Source organism: Bidens hawaiensis, unplaced genomic scaffold, assembly GCF_021521415.1.
Source record: "Bidens hawaiensis isolate Kalapana, Puna unplaced genomic scaffold, B.hawaiensis_p1.1 tig00024458_1, whole genome shotgun sequence".
NCBI classification, from domain to species: Eukaryota; Viridiplantae; Streptophyta; class Magnoliopsida; order Asterales; family Asteraceae; genus Bidens; species Bidens hawaiensis.
Window position 1 is genome coordinate 51,141 of NW_027493862.1, and position 22,499 is coordinate 73,639.

At 35.5% G+C, this 22,499-nt stretch overlaps 1 pseudogene; it reads right to left on the reverse strand.

The window, feature by feature from the left end:
• Positions 1-13,306: 13,306 nt before the first annotated feature.
• Positions 13,307-13,702, reverse strand: LOC143569341 (secreted RxLR effector protein 161 pseudogene; annotated as a pseudogene).
• Positions 13,703-22,499: the final 8,797 nt, after the last annotated feature.

A 22,499-nucleotide genomic window follows, 5' to 3' on the forward strand; every position in this document is an offset into this window, starting at 1 on the left:
CCGATGTTTTATTCGGGGCCGCAAGAAACATCCGGCTTTCAACCATCCAACATACAACCGTCTCCTAACTTTGTTGTTCCAGAGACACAAGAATCACACGGTGATGCTACGGGAGCAAGAAGACGCGTCCACCGGAAAAAACAACTTGCAACGGACGGGCCGGGACCGGCTTCGACTCCGAGGACGAAACGGAAAACCACTCCGTGGTCATCGGATGAGAAGGAAGCCTTGTGTCGGGCTTGGATAGTCATTTCTGAGGATCGGCGTTGCGGTAATTGTTTTAACGTTTTTAAAAATGATTTTTAATAAAAAAGTTAAATAAAAAAGTTAACTGGAAATCTAATTTAATTATTCATTTTGCAGCCGACTACCAAAAAAGCAAGGTTTTTTGGACAAAGGTTAGGGAGACGTTCTATACGCTCGTTGGGAGTACAGAGCGAAACGCCGATATGATTTCGTGTCGGTGGTCCGAAATCAGAAAATTTGTCGGCTTGTTTACTAATCTTTTCAACAGGAACGCCGGTCGTATGAGACCAAGTGGCAGTGATGATTTGGCGGTTTACAATTTCACTGTCGAAAAGTGGAGGCTCCTAGTGTTTGCGGAGGTATGGGACGGTGAAGACGTGGGACGATTTAAAGTTGTGGGAGAGGTTGAAAAGGTGTTCCAAGTGGGTTGAGCTTGTGGCGCCGGACCATGATGCGGAAGTAGGGCCGAAACGGACTAAAACTAGTTCGTCTGGAGCGTATAGCACTTCCGCCGGGTCGGATTGCCGCGTTGGATTCGACCTAAACATTGCGGGGGAGGAAACGTCTTCACCGCCGAGGAGGCGGCCATTGGGAAGGGACGCCAAGGGGAAAAAACCGGCTGAGGGGGGAGCCGTAAACATCGTCGATCTTGTTGAATCCCTCAATAAATTCAACAAAACCATGGAGGTGGTCTCTAATGACAAAAAGGAAAAAAGTCGAATGAGAGATTTGGACTTCCTTACAAGAGACTTCAGTAACCTAAATCCGGTCGATCAAATGCTGATGGAAAAGCAAAAGGAACGTATCCGAAAGAGGTTGATCGAAGAAGACCAAGCCGAAGAATAAGAATAATGTTTTTTTAGTACTTTAATTTTTATTTTATTTTTAGATATTAATGTGTTTTTTTTAATGTGTGTTTTTTTTAATAATTTATGAGTTTTTTTAATAATACGTTTTTTGAATATATTTATAAAAAAATAAAAAAAAAATCCGCTGAGCCCCTGCTGGAGCCCCTCCACACCAGGGCCAGGGGCTCCAGCGGGGGCTCCAACACCCCCCTTATCCAGTTTCTCTCTCTGCCACACGTCACAATATTATTGGCTGGAGCCCCCACTCACGCCCCCATTAGAGCCCCCCACACCCCTCAGCCTAAGGGTTTAAAGTGAAAGGTCAAGCAAAAGCTTGTGTGTTCATTCACTCATTCACACATCAATCCCTAATCCCATCATCACCTGTAAAAAAGCAATCACTTTGTCCTTGACCTTTGTAACAAAGACTTGGAAATTTAGGATCCTTTCAACTTTCATTAACCAACATATTTCCTTTTTCTGTTACTAGTTCAACACCTTCAACTAAGTCTCACTTCTTTGGACTACACAATTCATATACTTTCGAAATTCATATATTTTTTAACGACCATCGAATAAAGTCTGACTACTCAGTGGCAACTTGTAGTAACTCAGTGGCAAAGGATGACCCCCATACACCCGCAATCATAGACAAAATTTAAACACCGACCACCACAACTTTTTAAAAGCATGCATAATATTGTCAAAATTTAAAGTTTGGTAATTAGTAAAGGCTTTGGTTATTCAGACACTCTTTGACCTATTCAAACACCGACCATACAAGTCTTATGAGATCTATACGACTCGTATGATGAGTATATGACAACACTGTAGAAAAGGTGATGACACACACACGAAAGGTGTACGAGTATATCTCTAGTTTGAATAGAGCTTTTTGCCCAATTGCATGGATGAGGTAAAGATAATGTAACCAAATGTCAAAAGAGGCAAGATCACATGATAGCATGTGGCATCCGGGTTTCATGGGGGTGGGTTGGTAGAAACCCTAAATATTAAGACTTTCAAGAGGAAAAACTCATTATTGTTTTACTTTTACCTTTGACTTAAATTGTCAACTCAAATCATGAAAAAGATAAGGGATGTTAAAATCCTGCTACTTACTACCTCAAATGACAACCTCAAACAAAAAGTACTCAATGTCTTGTATTTGATCAAATGTATGCCCCAAAAAGATATGAAACGCAGGTTCATTCTACAGTGTTTTTGATTGGGGTTGGTATAAAACAAATATTGTATATCTTTTTGATTTTGATATGAAATGACTCTTTTTAAAGCATGCATTCATGGGTTTCTGAACCTTTTATGGTCAGCCAATTAGGCAAAACATCATCATTGGTTTTTCTGTAACATCATTTTCTATTGGGATACATCCCTAGTGGCTAGTAGATGTTTATCCGGAATGTTATACATATAACTGGGTCGGCCTTTATTAATAAAAAAGATAATTCTTAAAAATGCTCATTTGGAAAAGAGAAATCCGAAATGTCTACCCTTTTTTTAAGATTTTCAAAATACCCTCTACTAAAACTTGTCGACGGATTTGGTTCAAAATTTGTTAAGGACGCCCAATTGTGAAGGTTTTCGTTGGCTCACAAACTCGTTCGTGGGAATACTGATTTCCTGGAGCCGACGAGTTTGATAGAGAATGTTTTGGGAATCTTCAACCGGGGGGAGGGGGGGTTGAATTTGGTTCTCTCTTCTTTTAAAACACTACTAGAAAAAAGGCCTTTAATGACAAGCAAATGCGTGTCATTGAAGCCCCCGTCATAAAATGATTATGACACATTTGGTGTGTCATATTTTATGACACGCGCTTATGACACGCGATTACGACAAGCATTATATCTACGACGTGCATTGATGCGTGTCATTGTTTTAGGTGTTTTAAAAAAATGGAAATTATTAATTTTCACGACAATTATATTCTGATAATGCCAAATAAAATATATATCAAAACAATCCATTTCTTATTATAGACATCATAAGTCCAATATGTTAACAAATACGTCAAAGTTAACTAAAATACTGTTTGTCGATACAAAATATCACCCGAAAATAAATGTGGCCCAAAACTTGACTATTCATCTTGAATTCCATCATTATCAGCATCGTTTGTTCATCTATAATTCCCTCGACCCGGGAAAAAAATAAACAAAAGAAATTTTAGAGCTCATGGCATCCGACGCACCACTTTCCCAAATATGCAGTTATAGACCTGAGAGGTGTGTCCAACATATATGTTAACATTTACTTGGATCGACCCGTCATAATATCTGTTTCACACGCTTAATAGCTCACGATTTTGCTAATAAGCTGGAAACTTGCACCATTTGATGTAGCTCGTATATCCTCAAGTACGCATGAAGCTGCAAACAAGATAAAATTTGTGAACTTGTGGGATCAACTACTTTGTTTGTTGAGAGTTTTCAAACTCACAGCACGGTTCACCTGGTCACCTTCCATCAACTTTAAGACATCCCTGGTTGACTTGACTATGCACAATTAAACTTGATCAACATATAGCGCATATCCATAAAACATACATATGATTTTTCTTACAGCACATAACATATATATAATGCATAGATTCCACCAAATGAACCTATCTTCCACCAAAACAGATCATTAGCTTCAAGTTTCAACTTTCTTGCTTCAAACAGGTCAGGCTATTTCGTTGCAGGGTTCCTTTAAACAACACCCCAGCCTGTGACATTAAGATAAAAAATCAAGATTTTGAAATCGCACATAATATGGGATGTATAATATAGACATGTATTTAAGTTTTTAGCCACCTAATATGGTTCTTGGCTGGTAATAAAAAAAGAGTGTGGAATCCAATTCCAAACTCTTGGTGTTTCACCTTTTCTATATATTGATTTGTTTCCTTTGAGATCATGATTATTTTATCAAGTTCTTGTGGCAGTAAAAAATTGCAAGAAACTATAAAGAGAGAACAATTTTATATTCTAAAATGTACATCAGATTACTCTTAACTAAAAGTGATTTCAATTTTAAAATCTACTTAAAAATCTGTTATATATATATGCCAACATCAAGTCGATATCTATATTAAAACATAGCTAAGCTGAACCATGCATGTGCACACAAATTCATCAACACACATAAAGTTACATGTATGAATTACTTCTAAGCTGCATACAACATCTCTTATTTTCTACTTAAACCAAACCGGGAACACAAAAAATGCAGCAATCTTTACTTTTATAAACATTAAGGAACACCTAATGTTTCAGTCCACTCCAAAAAATAAACATCTACAAAAAATAAGAACCCTAATCTCTAATTTTAATCCACTCTAGTTTCAATCGGCTAACTACAAAATTCTGGCTGGAATCACAACCATATAAAAACAAAAACGAATAGCATTTCATCAAACAGTTGGCGTGCACCAAGCAAAAGATATCTAAAACCCCAATCCCAACAACTTCAATTTGACCAATTTATAACCTAAAAATCTAAATTAAACAATAAAATTAAAGAAATCAGTAAGGTCAATACTCACCATAAATAACTAGAAAATCAGAAGCACATGTTCACACGACGAAAGCTCTAGCTCTCCGGCCAATTGCCCGACTAATAGCCCATACCAGAGGAGAGTAAAAGAAAACACGAGTGTGCTGAAAATGAACCCTAGCGTGAGGAGTCGTGGTGTTCAACTTGCAAAGGTCGGATTGATGGAGAAGAGAGGCCGGCTGAATTGTGGAGAATGAACCCTAACATCGTGGTGTTTGAGAGTAGTACAGGGAGGGTATTAAATTTTTTATATTTTGAATTTAAGATGACACGCATACATGACATGCATCTTCTATTTGGTTACGTTTTTAAGTTATGACACTATATCTATGACGTGCAAATATAAGTGTCATAAATCTTAAAAATTTTAAAAATTATGACAATTTTTTAATAACACGCCCATATGCGTGTCATAAATCTCCGCGTGTCATAGTGCGCATGTCATTAAAGACTTTTTTTCTAATAGTGAAAGGACATTTTGAGAAATTTCCTTTAGAAAAATATGGATTTGGAGATTTAAAATAAGGGATAATCACGCTATTCTTCACGTATTTGGTAATTATCCCTTAAATTTAATCAATTAACATATACTATATTCCGTTCCTATTTGAATGATGTCAGGTGTTTACATAGTATATATTATACATATAAAGAGATGGGTAAAGGAATTCAAGCAATAATTTGAAGGTTATGCTTTGAATAATTTGGAAAGCTCGAAACGAGAAAAATGTTAAACTAAAGGATTGCTCGGTTATTAAACCGGTTGAGGATGTCAAATATCTTCTTCCTTCCTTTAATTTGGATTAACAACATAAGCAAAATGGAGACTACAGACTGAGAATCGTGGTACAAATTAGATTTTATAAACTTTCCATTTGGTTTTGTTTCTCTACGTTTGTACTTTCATTTCTTTGTACCTTTTGGCTCATTTGCTAAAGGTCCATGTTTAAGTTCTAGGTCATTTCTATCAAAATTAATATATAAATAAAGCATACAAATGAATCCTCATGAACTTAATTAGTTAATCTAGATGGACACAAAATCAAGTTTTAACTTTTAAGTTTTAACAAATAATATATTGTTTTTCATCAAATATTTGAAGAGAAGTTAAACTAGATGGGCAGAAAATCAAGTTTTAACGTTTAACACATCAAAAAATTATTAATCAAATCTAAAGTTTTAACATGAATACATTATGAAAACTAGACCAATTACTATATCTACCTTATGGCAAAGGCAAAAGTGCATGTTACTATGGATGCTTTGTTTCCACTGAAGAAGTATCACCAGGCCCCTCTTCTCATGTTCAAACTCCACAAATTTGCTTTTGATTTTCTAATCATGAAGAAGTCGTTATCTGAAGAAACACTAAGTGACCCCGGGCAGATTATGGGTAATCTGGGGGCTAGGTAATGTTTCCCACGAAGGTAGGTCCAGCAGAGTAAGTTGTACTTCAGGGAACCTGCAAAACAGACACCGTAAGCTCGTCACTGAGAAGGGGGGGGTTCCTCCTTGTGACCACCCTCCGGCGTGAGAATCAGTCTATATTGCTCTTTGAATATAAAAGTATATGAATACTATTAGAGCAGTTATCAAGTAAGTTATACGAGATAGTAGATGATCTTACCATTCCAAGATATTGGAGTATTTATAGCCGAAGGTAGGTTTTCTAGAAGGTACAGCCGGCTGAATAGTATTCCTGTTCAACCAACAGTGGATTACGCACAGGCCATACTGGTTGGTGGGTAGGTTACAGCCAACAGTAATAAAGTCGGCTGCACTATTCCACCAACTGTAGACTATGCACGTCCCACTGACTGTGGATTGTACGCAGGCCATGCTGGTTGGTGAATAGGTTACGGCCAACAGTAATACTATTCCACCAACTGTAGGCTGCGCATGCTCCACAGTGAGGGTTGGTGAGTAGGCAGCGGCTAATAGTGACAAACAGTACTAGAGGGTGCTCCTCCTCGCACTGTTGTCGGTGAGCTGTCACCCTGTGATTGGCTCATGGGCTGTTCTGGTCGGATCGTCTGTCGTATCCATACCTTGGTAGGTATGGTACAAAAGATCTTTCAGAATCAGACTGGCTCATTTGGGCGGGATTGTTCCCGCCTTGCTCATGCCTTCACGTGACTGCTGAAGTAGCTAGTGTCTTGTACGTGTAGCCCTGCTGTCTGCGGGTAGCCTTCCCTGATGGCTTGTATCCGCAACTGCGGGAACAGGCGGGGTACTTCACCATTGGGAGGCTTTCCCTGCGTGTACAGGTTGCGTACTGCGCGTAAGATTCTATGAGCATGGTGGGTCCTGCGGGAGCAGATGGCCTTTGCGCAGACGTCCATGTTCAAGGTGAGTCTTGCGGGACCAACTGGTCTCTGCTGGGACCTACCTCTTCATTATCGCATGAGACCAACAAATCTAATTCGATTTCAGGGGCCTCCCCTCCCAAATATGCACAGCCTCAGCCATTATAATATTATAGAGGACAATAACCGGTTAAGGAATCCAAATTCACAACAAAAAAAAACACAAAATCAAATTTACATAAGGACTTGTTTCTTTTCTACATTATTCTTTTACCTAAGATATTGCTTCTCTATCACTACTAAAAGTTGATCCTTTTTACAAGAAGATCAATCTCCACGTGCTTTATATATGCTGATGAAACGCGTGACTAACTGCTAAATATGTGGCACTAATATTGTCATATCACCGTTTAGGTGGACAAGGAAGAGTAATATGCGACTGATCATGTAAAGTAGATGCAATCCAACAAAGCTCATCACTATTGTGAGCAAGAGCACACTGCTTAGCCTACGTACTTCGAGCAATTATATGTCGTTTTTGAAACTCTAACCGATTAGTTTGGCTCCAAAGAAAGCGCAATAACTTGTAGTAGATCGACGATCATGGGGCATACAATCAATCAATACCAAAATAAGCATGCATGACAAAGCTAGTCAATCTCTTAATATAGTTAACTCATGAGATATAGTACCTTAAGGCACCGCAAAATACACTTAACAATAACCAAATATCGACGATCAGTAGGTTATTGTGAAAACAAGAAACCTTGTCGACCACATACGTATTTTTGGGTCGCTTCAAGACAAGATACTGGAGATCGAGCACCCCACGAATTTATGCTTTCTACACAAAACATTTTAAATACAAATTTCTTTTTATTTCACTCTTAACTCCAAAGCTAGTAGAATACAAAAGTACTAAAAGGGTGTTACATGAATGCCCATCTTATGTTCTTCTCATATAGCTACAAAAAGATGGCCATTTTGCCCGCCTTAGGAATTGATCAGTTGATGATTTATAACTCTTATATTAAAAAATTCGAGCATTTTTATATCGAACCTGGTCATTGACTCCCTGACTCTTGATTCAACTTCTCAAGGGTTTTTAGATTTTACTCTTATTAGAATTAATTCTTCTGCATTTATTTACCAAAGTCATTCAAATATAGTAATATTGAAAGCCACTAATCACTAATTCCAGTTTCACATATTTAAACAACCAAAATTATTTCCAATTCAATCTCAACATAAAATAGAGAAATAAAATTTTTACTTATTGTATTTAACACCAAAATATATAGCACGTAACATAATAACATGCATTATATATAAGTTTGAAAACTATAAACGATATCAATCGAATTCGTGTTGTAGCGTCATCAACACAACACTCCTAATTATCAACCCCCCCCCAACCCCACCCCCACTTTGTATATATATGATCATGCTTCCTTCACTAAAAAGCATCTCTCTCTCTCTCACACACACACACACATATGATTATTGCCCCTATAAATATATTTGAAGAGTGAGTTACCCTAGCAAATAAAGGCACATGGATATCCTTTTACACTACAAAAACCCTAATTTCCATTCTTCTTCACTAGTCATAACAAACGAAAAAAGCAGCAACTCATGTCATAGAAAAGAAGGTGATCATAAGAAGAGGAACAAGAGAACCAACAACAAGATCAACACCAAAGTGAAGCTCTCCACTGACCCACAAAGTGTAGCTGCAAGAGAAAGAAGACACAGAATCAGTGAGAAGTTGAAGATCCTAAGAAGTTTGATCCCAGGTGGTGACACAAGGAACATGGACACAGTTTCCATGCTTGAAGAAGTCATTCAGTATGTCAAACACTTGAAATCCCAGATTTTTTGTAAGGCCCCGTTACCGGTAGCCCTACTTTCGTGTTGGATTTACTCATAAACACAGTTCTAAATATCAGAGTTAATTAAAACATTTACGCGGAATATAAAACTTTCAAAAAAACTTTACATAATTCATAACTTGTCTCAAAACATCCTTTGTCTTTCAACATTAAAGCATTAAATTAAAACATCATAAGTCTTCAGATGCCAGATTCTTGTTCAGTGCCATGTGTCTCCTCAAGCGAGCTGCCTCATCCTACTCACCTGCGTGCATACTAAAAGTCAGCTACGCTGAGTGAGTTCTAGATAATCACATAATCATACCATTCACATAACATTATATTCTTTCATTCATACTTTTATACTTTCATACTTTCATACTTTCTTACATTCATACTTTCTTACTTTCATACTTTCTTACTTTCTTTTGTATTAACTTACTTTCATATCTTATGTTATAAAGAGCATTACGCCCTACATTCCTCGAGTATTATTAGGGCTCGGTACCCTCTTTCCTCGAGTATTATTAGGGCTCGGTACCCTCTTTCCTCGAGTATTATTAGGGCTCGGTACCCTTCTTCCTCGAATATTAGTAGGGTTCGGTTCCCTAGTTCTCGAATATTAGTAGGGTTCGATTCCCTCTTCGTTACCATACAACCATACATCATACCTCGAGTATTATTAGGGCTCGGTACCCTTTTCGTAACCATACAACCATACATTATCATTTCTTTCTTCTATTATCTCTATCATGTTCATACACATAAACATACATAACATACTTACCTTATACATAGCGTTACAACCTGACAGTACGTGCAATATCCGAAGATCGTTCACGTACCATCAAGCAATCATTCATACATTTCACATTATCCACATAAGGCATACACTTATCTCTTAGGATAAGTGTATTAACAAACATGTTGAGTATGCACACAGCCCCGAAAACATAACACATAAATGGGGCTAGAAACTCACCTGAACACGGTTACGTTCTCCGTTGATCGTAATCCCTTTCTTCAGTTGTGCACGCCTGACTGTATAACAAGTATACATATCAATTTAACTATCACTACTTATAACATCATTCTAGTCTTAATTACTACCCACAACGAACGGGGTCCGGGGGCAGCGCCCCTGGCAGCGGGGTCTAGGGGCGGCAGCCCCTAGCAGGGTCCAAGGGGCAGAGCCCCTGGCTGGGGTCGAGCTGCCAGGTCAGCTTGGAAAAATTTTATTTCCATTAACTGTCTTAACACATTTTTTCATTAGATTTTTAATTTATTTTCTAAACGAACTTGGCTTTAGGCGAAGTTAAACCTCAGGCGAACTTAGCTTTAGGCGAAGTTAAACCTCAGGCGAACTTAGCTTTAGGCGAAGTTAAACCTCAGGCGAACTTAGCTTTAGGCGAAGTTAAACCTCAGGCAAACTTGTCATCAGGCGAACTTAAACCTCAGGCGAACTTGTCATCAGGCGAACTTAGCTTGCAGGCGAAGTTCATCAGGCGAACTTAGCTTGCAGGCGAAGTTCATCGCTTGAAGGCGAAGTTGCCCAGATGAAGGCGAAGTTGCCCAGACAGCCTGCTGTTTGGTTTCTGTCCAACATTTCGAGCGATTTTAACACCCCCGCTATGGTTCAATATCACCCACTACGCTTCTCGACCATTTCCGGTCACTTAACACTAAAAAGCTTGGATCTTTAAACTTCAAAGTTCAAGAATCTTACCTTTTTGAGCTTGTTGGATCTTGTTTCCTTGCTTAATCACAACCAACCGCTCTCTCTTCTCTCTCGGATCTTGGTCTCTCTCTACGGCTCTCGGCCTCTCTCTCTCTCCTCGGATCTCGGCCGCCGGTCGGCTTGTGTATGGGGTGTGTGTGTGTGTTTGGAAGTGTGAAGGAATAGATGTAAATGAAGATATTTTTGGGTTTAGGGGATATTTATATCCCTTAAATCCCATTCTCATTTAACCCATCTCAATTAATCCAAGTCCCTGATCCGCTCCTACCCGATATTAATAATTAAAAACGCGAAATCACTAACATAACTTTCTTTATTCAACATTACAAATTTTAGGATGTTACATTTTGCTTCACCAAACAATGATACGTTTTCAAAACCTTGATGAATATCGTGATCATGATGCTAGTAGAAACTATAATCATGGTGATCAAGATTTTCATTTTCACTCTTTTGATCATTTCTTTGGTGAATACCAACACCATGAAATGTTACCACAGCTAGCGTTTGCTGATCAAGGATCTTCCTTTAAAGTTGATGATCATCATCATGAGATTTATCCATGAACTTGTCTTTCTAGTTTCTACTATATACATATACATATTTTCTTAGTTAAGAATCTAGTCTAGCTAGATCTTTGTAAGACTATGTTATAGCTTATAAGGGATGTTTCATGATGTGGTTAAGAATGTTTTGGATGTGTATTCATGAAATATAACCTGTATATCCTGTTGTATGGTGCATTGGTGTCACTTTTAATATGTAATGATTACCTGTGCTGTCAAATATTTTGGATGGCAGAATGAACAAATCAGAAGTTAAGAACTTTAGTTCAGAGATATTTGATCTCTAATTCATTTTTTTTTCCTATGAAGCTTAACTATTAGTGTGATGATCCCAAATCTTGGTTGTTTTGATCATAATTTATTATCATCTAATCATCTTTAAGAAATAATGACAAGACACAATATAATTATAAATCAAATTTCTAAACAATTAACTTGATTTAGCTAAAACTGATAGAATGATTAGTTACATGAATTGATTTGGTTTTCATATATCTATTAGGCTTCTTTGTTTGGTGTACTAGGTACTTATGCAAACACAACTAATTAAACATGTTCATGTCCTTGTCTTGTTGAGGGTGTGTCCGATGAAGTGCGGACTAGCCAGTAAACCCAAGCGTTCAAATACAAATATAGCAAAATGATCATCAAATAGTTGGCCCGTTCCATTCTCCCATCATCATAACAGTGCACGCCCTAATGCATATGCCTCGCAACAATAGAGATAAAATTGGAACAAGTTGACCCATGTTTATTTATTATCATTTCTTTGGAATCTTCAAGAATTTGGCTATATTTTCAATTCAATCGTCTTGCTCTATAGGAATAAGATGTCATTTCATTCCTTCAAAGAGAACTATAAGTCATAAGTCACAAGATTAGAGAAGTTTTCACTATCTTTCTTTGATTACAAGATAAAGATTCATTTCTATCTACATATATAATATGTTTGTTTAGATTTATAGTTGTCAGATCGTGACTTGATGTACCAAAAGTTTTCATTTCGTTGCATCCAATATTAAGTGTTGAAGTGAAGCAAAAAAATTATAAATTCTCTCATTTTTAACAAAGAAATAGAAAATGTTTAGGGGATGTTTGGAAGCCTCTTAATGAATCGGTCAAAGGTATGGTGTGTTTGATTCACTAAAAAGACACCTTTTAATGGTTCATGGAGCCTCTTAATGTGTATATTTCAGAAGCATGCTGAATAATTCATATCCTACCTCTTAATTGGTCAGACGTCTTAGTAAGATAGCCAAACCACTCCTTAATAAGTTAGCAAACATAAAAAGTATTGAATAGAAAGGCTGTTCTTTTTCTTGATCTCATGAATAAGATCTAAGAATCCATTTAGTTGGTGGAATAAGATGGAAACATGTATGAGGATCAACCGGTAATGGCCGGGCTAGAGGATTGATATTTCCTTAGCATTTATTTTAGAAAATGAATACATATGATTCATGAGTCGTAAGAAGGAAAATTCATGATTTAGCTAGGTGCTTTATAATTAAAAAGAATAATCAAAATGAATTTACTTAGGTGGCTAATTCATGGGCCAATCAATGGATAGCATATTGCAGATAATCGAATTGTTGATAACAATATGTAGAGAGAATGATAATTGAGAATTTTTGATATAATATTCTTTGATAACCGTCGTATACATTAGGGAGGCATATATATACCCCTTAGGTGTAGATAATATTATCCAATCAACATGATTCTGATTGGTATAATCATAAGTAATATAATGTTACATAAATATAAGACTAAACTATATAAATACAATAACAATAACTAATAAAATTAATAATATTAATCTAGCTTATAGTATAATCTAATATCCTCCCGTAAGCTAGATTGACGTCACCTTCATAAGTCTTTTAAAGCGTAGAAAGTCCTTTGGCTGAAGCGCTTTGGTTAGTATATCCGCCATTTGATCTTTGGTTGTACAGAATTGAACTTCAATATCTTGACTCTTCACTAGATCTCTAATGAAATGATATTTTACTCTTATGTGTTTGCTTTTCCCATGATACATTGGTTCTTTGGCAAGGCAGATTGTGGACTTATTATCACAGAACATTTTTGTAGGTTGTTCATCATCGAGTTCGAGCTCTCTTAATATTCCTTTGATCCATAAGGCTTGACATCCTTCTAGAGAAAGTGCTATATATTATGCTTCCGTTGACGAGAGTGCTACTACCTTTTGTTTCTTGGATTGCCATGATATTATTCCCGAGCCTAAGTGAAATGCATATCCAGATGTGCTTTCGCTATCATCAAGATTTCCCGCATAATCACTATCACTAAATCTAATTAGTTGTCCATTTCCTCGTGTGTAAGAAATTCCATGATTCAAAGTGCCTTTTATGTACCGTAATATTCTTTTCCCAGCTTCCCAATGCGTTTTTGTAGGTTCTTCCATAAACCGACTTAATTTACTTACTGCATACATTATATCAGGTCTTGTGTTGGTTAGATACATGAGACTCCCCACTAGGCTTCTATAGAGACTAGGATCGATTAGTACCTCTGGATCATCCTTGAAGAGTTTTAAGCCATACTCCATTGGTGTAACAGTAGATTTACAATCGGCTATGTTGAATTTTTCTAATAAATTTTGAGCATACTTTTGTTGTGAAATGCCAATTGCTTCTCATTGTGAGAAACTTCCATTCCCAAGAAGTAGTGTAAGACACCCATGTCAGTCATTTCGAATTCGGCCTTCATGTCATTTTTGAAAGTACAAATTTCTTGTAAAAAATTACTTGCTATGATTAAATCATCTACATAGAGACATACTAATAGTCTGGTATTGTTGTTGAATTTCAATAATAACGTGTGTTCAAACGTGCACTTGTTGAAGCTGTGTTTTTGAAAGTATTCATCAATTCTACTATACCAAGCTCTTGGTGCTTGTTTTAATCCATAGAGGGCTTTCTTCAATAGGCATACCTTATGTTCGTGACCTTGTTTAATATAACCATCAGGTTGATCAATGTATACTTTTTCATTTAGATTTTCATTCAGAAATGCTGATTTTACATCCATTTAGTGCATATGCCATCCATGTTGGGCCGCTAATGCAATGATTAATCTTACAGTTTCAAAACGAATAACAGGAGCAAATACTTCTTGATAATCAATTCCATATTTTTGTTTGTACCCCTTTACTACTAATCTGGCTTTGTATTTATCAACTTCTCCCTTTTCATTGTACTTCGTTTTATAAATCCATTTAACTCCTATAGATTTATGTCCTTGTGGCAAATCTACTAAATCCCAAGTGTTATTTTGTTGATGGATTCTATTTCGCTATCCATTGCCAGTCTCCATTTTTCACTCTTGTGTGCTTCCTCAAAGTTTTGTGGATCACTTTCAATATATAAAGCAAAGTGTGATCTGCTCCTTGTATTTCGTGATGTCTCACCTGATTGTCTATGTAACCTGGCTAATTGTCTGGGGTGAGTGCCTTCGTCTTTAGGTATATGTCATCTAGTGTTCTTATTTTGATTGGAGGATCACTTATGTTGGCTGTGGCATCTAAGGTGTTTTCAATTCCAGCAATATTGTCTGGTGTTGGCGACTCATTATTTTCCAAACCATTAGTTATATTTATCTCACCGCTATTGTCTCTTTCTATCTCTTGATCTTGTTCAGCGGACACAAGTTGTGAAGGTCCAGTTTTTATATTTTCTTTCTCATTTTCTGATAACCAAAAAGGTACTTCATACACCCTTTTATTGCTATTGTCCTCCCAAGTTCTGTTTTCGTAAAAAATGACATCTCGACTTACAATAATCTTCTTTGTTGCTGGATTGTATAATCTATATCCTTTACTATTTTCACTATACCCAACAAGTATCATTTTTTCTGTTTTGTCATCTAACTTTCCTCTCTTTTGTTGTGGGATATGAACATAAGCTAAACTTCCAAACACTCTAAGATGCTTTATATTTGGTTTCCCTAAACATGCTTCTTGAGGAGTGATATCTGACATGCTTTTGGATGTAGTTTTGTTTAATATATATATTGCGCATGCCATAGCCTCTCCCCAGTAATAGTTGGATAGGTTCTTTGATTTTAACATGCTTCTACTCATTTCCATTATTGTTTTATTCTTTCGTTCTGCGATACCATTTTGTTGCGGTGTGTAACTTGTAGTTAATTGGTGATGTATTCCATGATTACTTAGAAAAGTTTGAAAATCATGGCCACAATATTCTCCTCACCTATCTGTTCTGAGACATTTTATTTTCCTTTCACTTTGATTCTCAACCCGACTTTTGAATATCTTGAAGTAGTATAATGCTTGTGATTTTTCTTTTAGAAAGTAGATCCAACATTTTCAGGAGTGATCATCAATAAAGGTTATGAAGTATTTACACCCACTTATAGTTTGAGTTCTCATTGGATCACATATATCAAAGTGTATTAAACCAAGAGGATTGGGTGCCCGCCATGTTGCTTTCTTTGGAATTGCCTTTCTTGCATGTTTACCCATAACACAACCTTCACATATTTGATCATTTTTATGAACTGTTGGAAGGCCCGTAACTGTTCCCTTTTTACTCATTTCTACTAGAGTGTCATAATTCAAGTGTCCATATCGTTGGTGCCATAAGGTTGAATCATCCTTTGTGACGACATTTAGTGCAAGGTTAATATCCCGTTCTAAGCTTAGTGGAAACATCTTGTTTTCGGTCATCTTGACATCAGCTATGTTGCATCCCCCGTTGATCATTGATTTTGCAATGATCTTTCATAAAATATACCTCGTACCCTTTCTGTATTAATTGTCCAACACTTAAAAGATTATGTTTTAATCCTTGAACGTAAAATACATTTGGTATTATCTTTTTCTTTCCTTGTAGATTAATACTTACTTCTCCACATCCCAACACTGCAAGTTTCTTGTCATCTCCTGTCCTTACTTCTCGTCTTTCTGAATCATGTAATGATATAAATGCATTCTTATTTCCAGTCATATGATTACTACATCCACCGTCTAAATACCAACAAATTTCAGTTGTGTTCTCTTCCATGTTGAATATCATAAACATGGTGTCTTCACTATCTTCGTTGTCTTCATTCTCATGCATTAATATATTTTCCCTTGTTTCTTCCGTGTTTCTATTTGGGCAATTTCTACTTACGTGGCCTAACTTTTGACAACTATAACATCTTATCTGATTTCTGTTTTGGGGTGAGAACCTACCCCCTCGGCCTCTTCCTCTACCTCTATTGGGCACAAAATTTCTTTGGTTTCTTGTTGTTTTGTTGTAGAAATTTGAATTTTGGTTTTGCACTTGAAAGGCCTGATCGATTTGTTGGGTGTCATATTGTTTTATCCTTAATTCATGGGATTGTAGAATTCCCATTAATTCTTCGGTGGTTAATGTTGTTACATCCTTTGATTCTTCAATTGCAACAACAACAGACTCATATTTTCGAGTCAGGGTTCTTAAAATCTTTTCAATAATCCTTTGTTCGTCAATCTTGTCTTCATTCATTCTTAATTGATTTACTATTGAAGTTATTCGGTTAAAATATTCTTCAACGGATTCTGTTTCATTCATACGAAAATTATCGAATTCACATCTTAGCGTTTGAAGTTTTACCCATTGTACTCGTTGTTCACCGCGATAGGCTTTGTGTAGTATATCCCACGCTTCTTTGGATGAATTTGCAGTTGCAATTCTTTCAAATATTGTTTCACTGGACGCTTGGAACAAGATGTGTAAAGCCCTTTTATCTTTTTTTAGGTTTTCCCTATATTCGGTTATTATGGCATCCGTTGCATCCGTTGGTAATTCCCTGTAGCCTGTTTCAACGATATTCCAGAGTTCTTGTGATTCGAGTAATACTTGCATTTGGATATGCCAGTGATAATAATTATTTCCCAGTAATTTCGGTATTTGAGGTTGTATTCCACTGCCTTGCATCGCCATATTGATTTGTTGTGATTGTGCCTTGTTTCGTGATCAGTGTGTCGTTTATGCAATCTGGCTCTGATACCAGCTTATTGCAGATAATCGAATTGTTGATAACAATATGTAGAGAGAATGATAATTGAGAATTTTTGATATAATATTCTTTGATAACCGTCATACACATCAGGGAGGCATATGTATACCCCTTAGGTGTAGATAAGATTATCCAATCAACATGATTCTGATTGGTATAATCATAAGTAATATAATGTTACATAAATATAAGACTAAACTATATAAATACAATAACAATAACTAATAAAATTAATAATATTAATCTAGCTTATAGTATAATCTAATATAGCAAAGGTTTTTATCTTCAAAAATCAAATCCCAGTACTGTAAGGGTAGAATTGATTAGCTCTTTTGATGCCCCAAAAATATCATGAGGTGTTCGGAAATGGTCGGAGTAGCTGAAAAGAATTTGCTTGATATCACGATGAAATTCGTCCAACATACCCATAGTTTTAAGTCGTCTTAAATAGTTGGGTTTTGCTTAAAAATCAATAGTTTTGCTTTATGAGTTGTCTAAACCAGACACCCAACCTTTTATGTATATTGCAAAGGCAAGGAGATGAAGATAACATCCGTTCAACTTTATGTTTATGTCGTGGATTAGCAAATGAATCGGTGAACCATATATTTGTCATGCAACTAGGTGAGAAGAATATGGGCTTAGGTAAGTTCATGGTGCAGGGTCTCAGTTTTGTCTGCTCCAATTTGGAAGTGATCTTGGTTATTATAAGTATGAAAAATTAATCAATTTCGCATAGAAAGGCAATCCAAATGATTGTTCTTAACACTGTTTTGTATGTGTGGAATGCTATAAATGATAAACCCTTCAATAACATACTGATATCGGTGTAAAATATTGTCTCTTTGTATTTGTTTGCTTTCAGCTTTCTACTATGTAAGTACACCCGTTATGTAGCTTATAATTCTTTTTATACAAAACATAAATTCATATGAATCACTTTAATATGATTTGTTCTCCATATAGCTAGCCTCACATCAATTGTCCCTCCAAAGGGTTCATATCACGTGTCTCACAACTAGGTTCACAACATTGGTCACATCCACATGGCTAATATAAATTGTCCATTCATAGGGCTCATAAAATTAACTTGAAACTCGTAGTTTTGTTAACCACATTGTTAATTAAATTATCATTTCATCCAGAAGTCGTGGTCCAGTTACTATATCATTATCACTTTAATTATTAGGGAGATACGTAATCCCAACACCAATGTCTAGATATTTAAACTACAATCCAATTATATGAACAAGAATGCTATATGTTCTATCTACGGGTCTATGTACTTAGTTAGTTACTTTTGTCGTGTGTGTAAACAATCTTGTGTATTTTGACTTCCTTTCGGCGTCGGTCTCTTAGGTTTTGCTAGACAGTTCTTATTGTCAACCACTCATTAACTTCCGCATATCCCCACAAAATAGGGGTGAGCATGGTTCGGTTCGGTTATTGGGTGAAACCCAAACCTAAACCTAAGCTATCGGTTATTTTAGAATATCAACCAATCGGTTTTCGGTTATTCGATTATTCGGTTATTTGATTTTCGGTTATTTTCGGTTTCGGTTTAGGTTATTTTCAGGTTTTTTTTTATTGTGAGTAGACATTACAAAAAATAGAGTACCTCATACCTATTGAATTCAAAATACAAAAATAGGCACGTGTAATGTGGAACCAAACAAATACAAAGTTGTTTGAGTAGTATAATTTAAAATTCAACAACGTTTTTAACAAAAAAATAAAGGTTTCCCAAATCTTCATTCATTGTCTTATTCATCTTCAAAGTTTAGACCCAATCTTGATCATGTTTATAATCTTCACCACCATCAATGGTAGATTCTTTTGGTGTTTCGTTTCTGGTCATAACATCTTAAAAAAAACACGTAGAAAACATAGGTTCGATTAATCGGTTCGGTTCGGTTTTTTTCGGTTTTTTTTAAAATGGATAACCTAACCTAAACCCAAAAATCGGTTTTTCGTAAAATTATAAAATTAACCGTCGGTTATTGCTTCGGTTCGATTTTTTTCGGTTCGGTTTTTTCGGTTATTCGGTTTCGGTTCGGTTAATTCGGTTTTATGCTCACACCTACCACAAAATATGACCCTTATTAATATGAGTACTTATTTATGTTCGTCTCGCTTTACCATATATCCACTACACCCACAATATTATCGCAAACCCGATTGGGATCGTGTTTGAACTTGAGACTTGTAGTCTTCAATCTAAATCTTTACTTTCCTTCCAATGCCAACTTTCCTTCCAATGCCAATTGAGTTAAAGCTCATAGGCGATATGACATGTTATTAAGCTAAACTAATCAAGACCCATGTAGAAAAATTAAAATTATACTTAAAAAGTAATTAATGTTGGGCCTTACATTTTTCTAAGCCCACGATGAAGACTTGCTCAAGCCCATTAGTGAAGTGATGGGTCATGCATGAATATAACGCAAAACTCAAAAATTAAATTAAATTTATATAAGTAGAAACATAAGCAAAGATTACATTTATTCAATTTATATAAATTAAGCTTAAATTTAATTTATAATATTAAGCTTAACCTCGTTTGTAATATACAAAAAGAAGACAACACACACAAGAAGCCCAAAGTCCAAGTGTATAAATTCTTGGCTCTCTTTTTAATTTACATTCCTTCATATTCGATTTTCATAACCAGTTATTTTGACTAAGAATCCCTGTGGGATGATGGGATTCTAACAAGTAACAAACCCTTCATATAATTCAACAAATATATAGAATCTAAATAAGTAGAATAATGAGGTTCAAGTTATCGATAGTATAATGATCTACATATTTATATATAGAAATATTTGATGATAACAACGAATTGAAATGAAATAAATCTTGATTCAGAACCAGAATTGTGTTCATCATCGGAAACTGCTTCAGAGTCCATATTCGATAATAAGCGTATTGCATGTGCCAATACTTTGTGCATATGGCGAACGTGAGAGATGGCCGGCGTGCATACATGTAGTAGATTTTGCAGAAACTGTTGAAGGGTGCACTAAGCTTATTATCATATAGTGACTTTGAATATATGGCTTGTTGAAACTTAACTAGAAGCCTGCAGGTATTGTTAAATTCTAAGAATCTAAAATAAATTTATATATATGTTCAGTTTATTAATCAATAAGCATCGGTTCAAAGATAAAATTAACGAGGCGGTGGCAGTCGCACGTTGTGGCAGTGGGTACCGTAAAGTTTACTTCAAGAGAATCATATATATGAAGACGTTGCAACTCTATTTCAAATATCAAAATCTAGTGCCGATAATTTAAAGAAAGAACTTCGAAACGCTGATAAAAATAAGCACTTAAAAGAGAATCGTATGAAGTTGTTATCGCTCCGTTTTAAATATCAGAAAGTAGATATAAACGACTATAAATATCATAGACAACTACATGAACGAATATTGATTACTAAATCATATAAAATTTTGAGATTCTTGTTTTTTCTCAACAAAAAAGCTTTGTTTTTAATAATTATTAATCTCCAAAGATAAATGCAGATTTCAGCTACCAATTAAACCGCGGACCTGTTGTTTTCAATTTGGATCTCATAGTTCAAAAGTTAAAAAATCATATAAAAAAACAAATATCATGAATATAATCATTTTCAAATTATTTGTAGGTAGATGTTGGTGAACCTTTCTGGTTAACTCTAGATACCTGATCTTGCCCAATCCATTAACATACATTTGACTTTTCAACCTATTTGTATGCACTTTATAGACATAAAGTCATTAACCTATAATTTGATGCAACATAAATGTCTTTTACTTATAATTTGCTTCCTTGCTTGGTGTTGGAAAAATGATTGTCCAACTTTGGAAAATAAATCACTAAATCACATCTCTTAATTGATCCCAACATCACATTGATTAGCCATTAAAGTGTATATGTTGCTTTTAGGTTCTAATGGAACTCAAATCACCAAAGCAAAAGGACAATGAGGATAGAAGGGGGATGGATGCATATTTTTATATATAGCACAACCTTATGCATTTGAGAAAATAATAATATTAACAATAATTTAATTGATAAAAATAATAATTAGATTCAAAATCAAGCTTTTTAACAAACATACCCACTAATGTCCCACCCAAAGGTACGTAGATGAGCCAAATCTTACGTATATCCTAATCCTAGATTACAAAAAGATTACTTTCAATTAGACCACCGACTCAACTAAAATATAATGACAGGATATGAATAACATGTGCATTGATATCTCACTCTCATCTCCAACCACATGCTTAAATTTAAGAGATTATAACCAAAAATATCACAATAAAAACATCTCTACATGTCCTCGTACACATCCCCATCCTCTATATTTTATGGGGGAAAAGACACCAATCCCCCCAAATCCACCACTCATCTTTTTTTTTTAATACTATTTGGTGGAGGGTGTGAGTGGAAAATTAAAAGAGAAAAATAAAATAAAAAACAAGAATAAAGAATTATTATTTAATGGAGTAGAGATAGTTATGGAGAATGAGATGTGTTAGCCTTTTCAAATGTGAGAAACAAATCTAGAAAAATACGAGTTTAGTGTTAAATTATAGGGTTGGGGATGGGATGGATGTGAATGTTCTTAGTGGAATTTGCAAATATCCTGGATATACTTATATAGTTATATTGAATTTGCTTTTGCACACGTATTTCAAAATGAAAAGTTGTTAAATATAATATGAAGGTTACAAATTGGTGCCAGAACGTCGATTTAAGAGAACTATGTATTCTTGTGCAAGTGCTTAGACTCAAACATGTATGCTAAGTGTTCGATTCAAGTTATAGGGTGGAAACCAAAGATATGTTGTAATAAGTGATTAATTGCTAATTAGGTGAATAAAGTGCATAAGGATTGTTTGAACAATGCATGATTGTATGCTAATGTGGTACTTGAACCGAAAGTTGAGACTTAATACATGATATGAGTTAGTTCTTCTAAAATCTAAACCGTTTAACCTAACTTAAAAAATAAATGTAATATAAAATTTTAATAGGGACGGAAAATAAAATGTAGGACATTGTTTGTATTCATTATCAGGACAATTTAGTGCATCACTTCACCATCATCTATCGATAAAACTGTTTGGCATTCGGCCATAAGCAATTCATGGATCGCGATCAAATTGACAACATAAATTCACGATATAGTCATATAAACTCGGGAATTTGGCACGTCAGACTTCTCAAATTGATTCTCTCCTCTCAATCAACTTTCGATCTTCAACCTCTCACCTTGGTGGCTACTATCCTCAAATCCAAGGTTAGGTATCTTTCGAACTTTTAATTTGATTAATTTAGTCAACATGT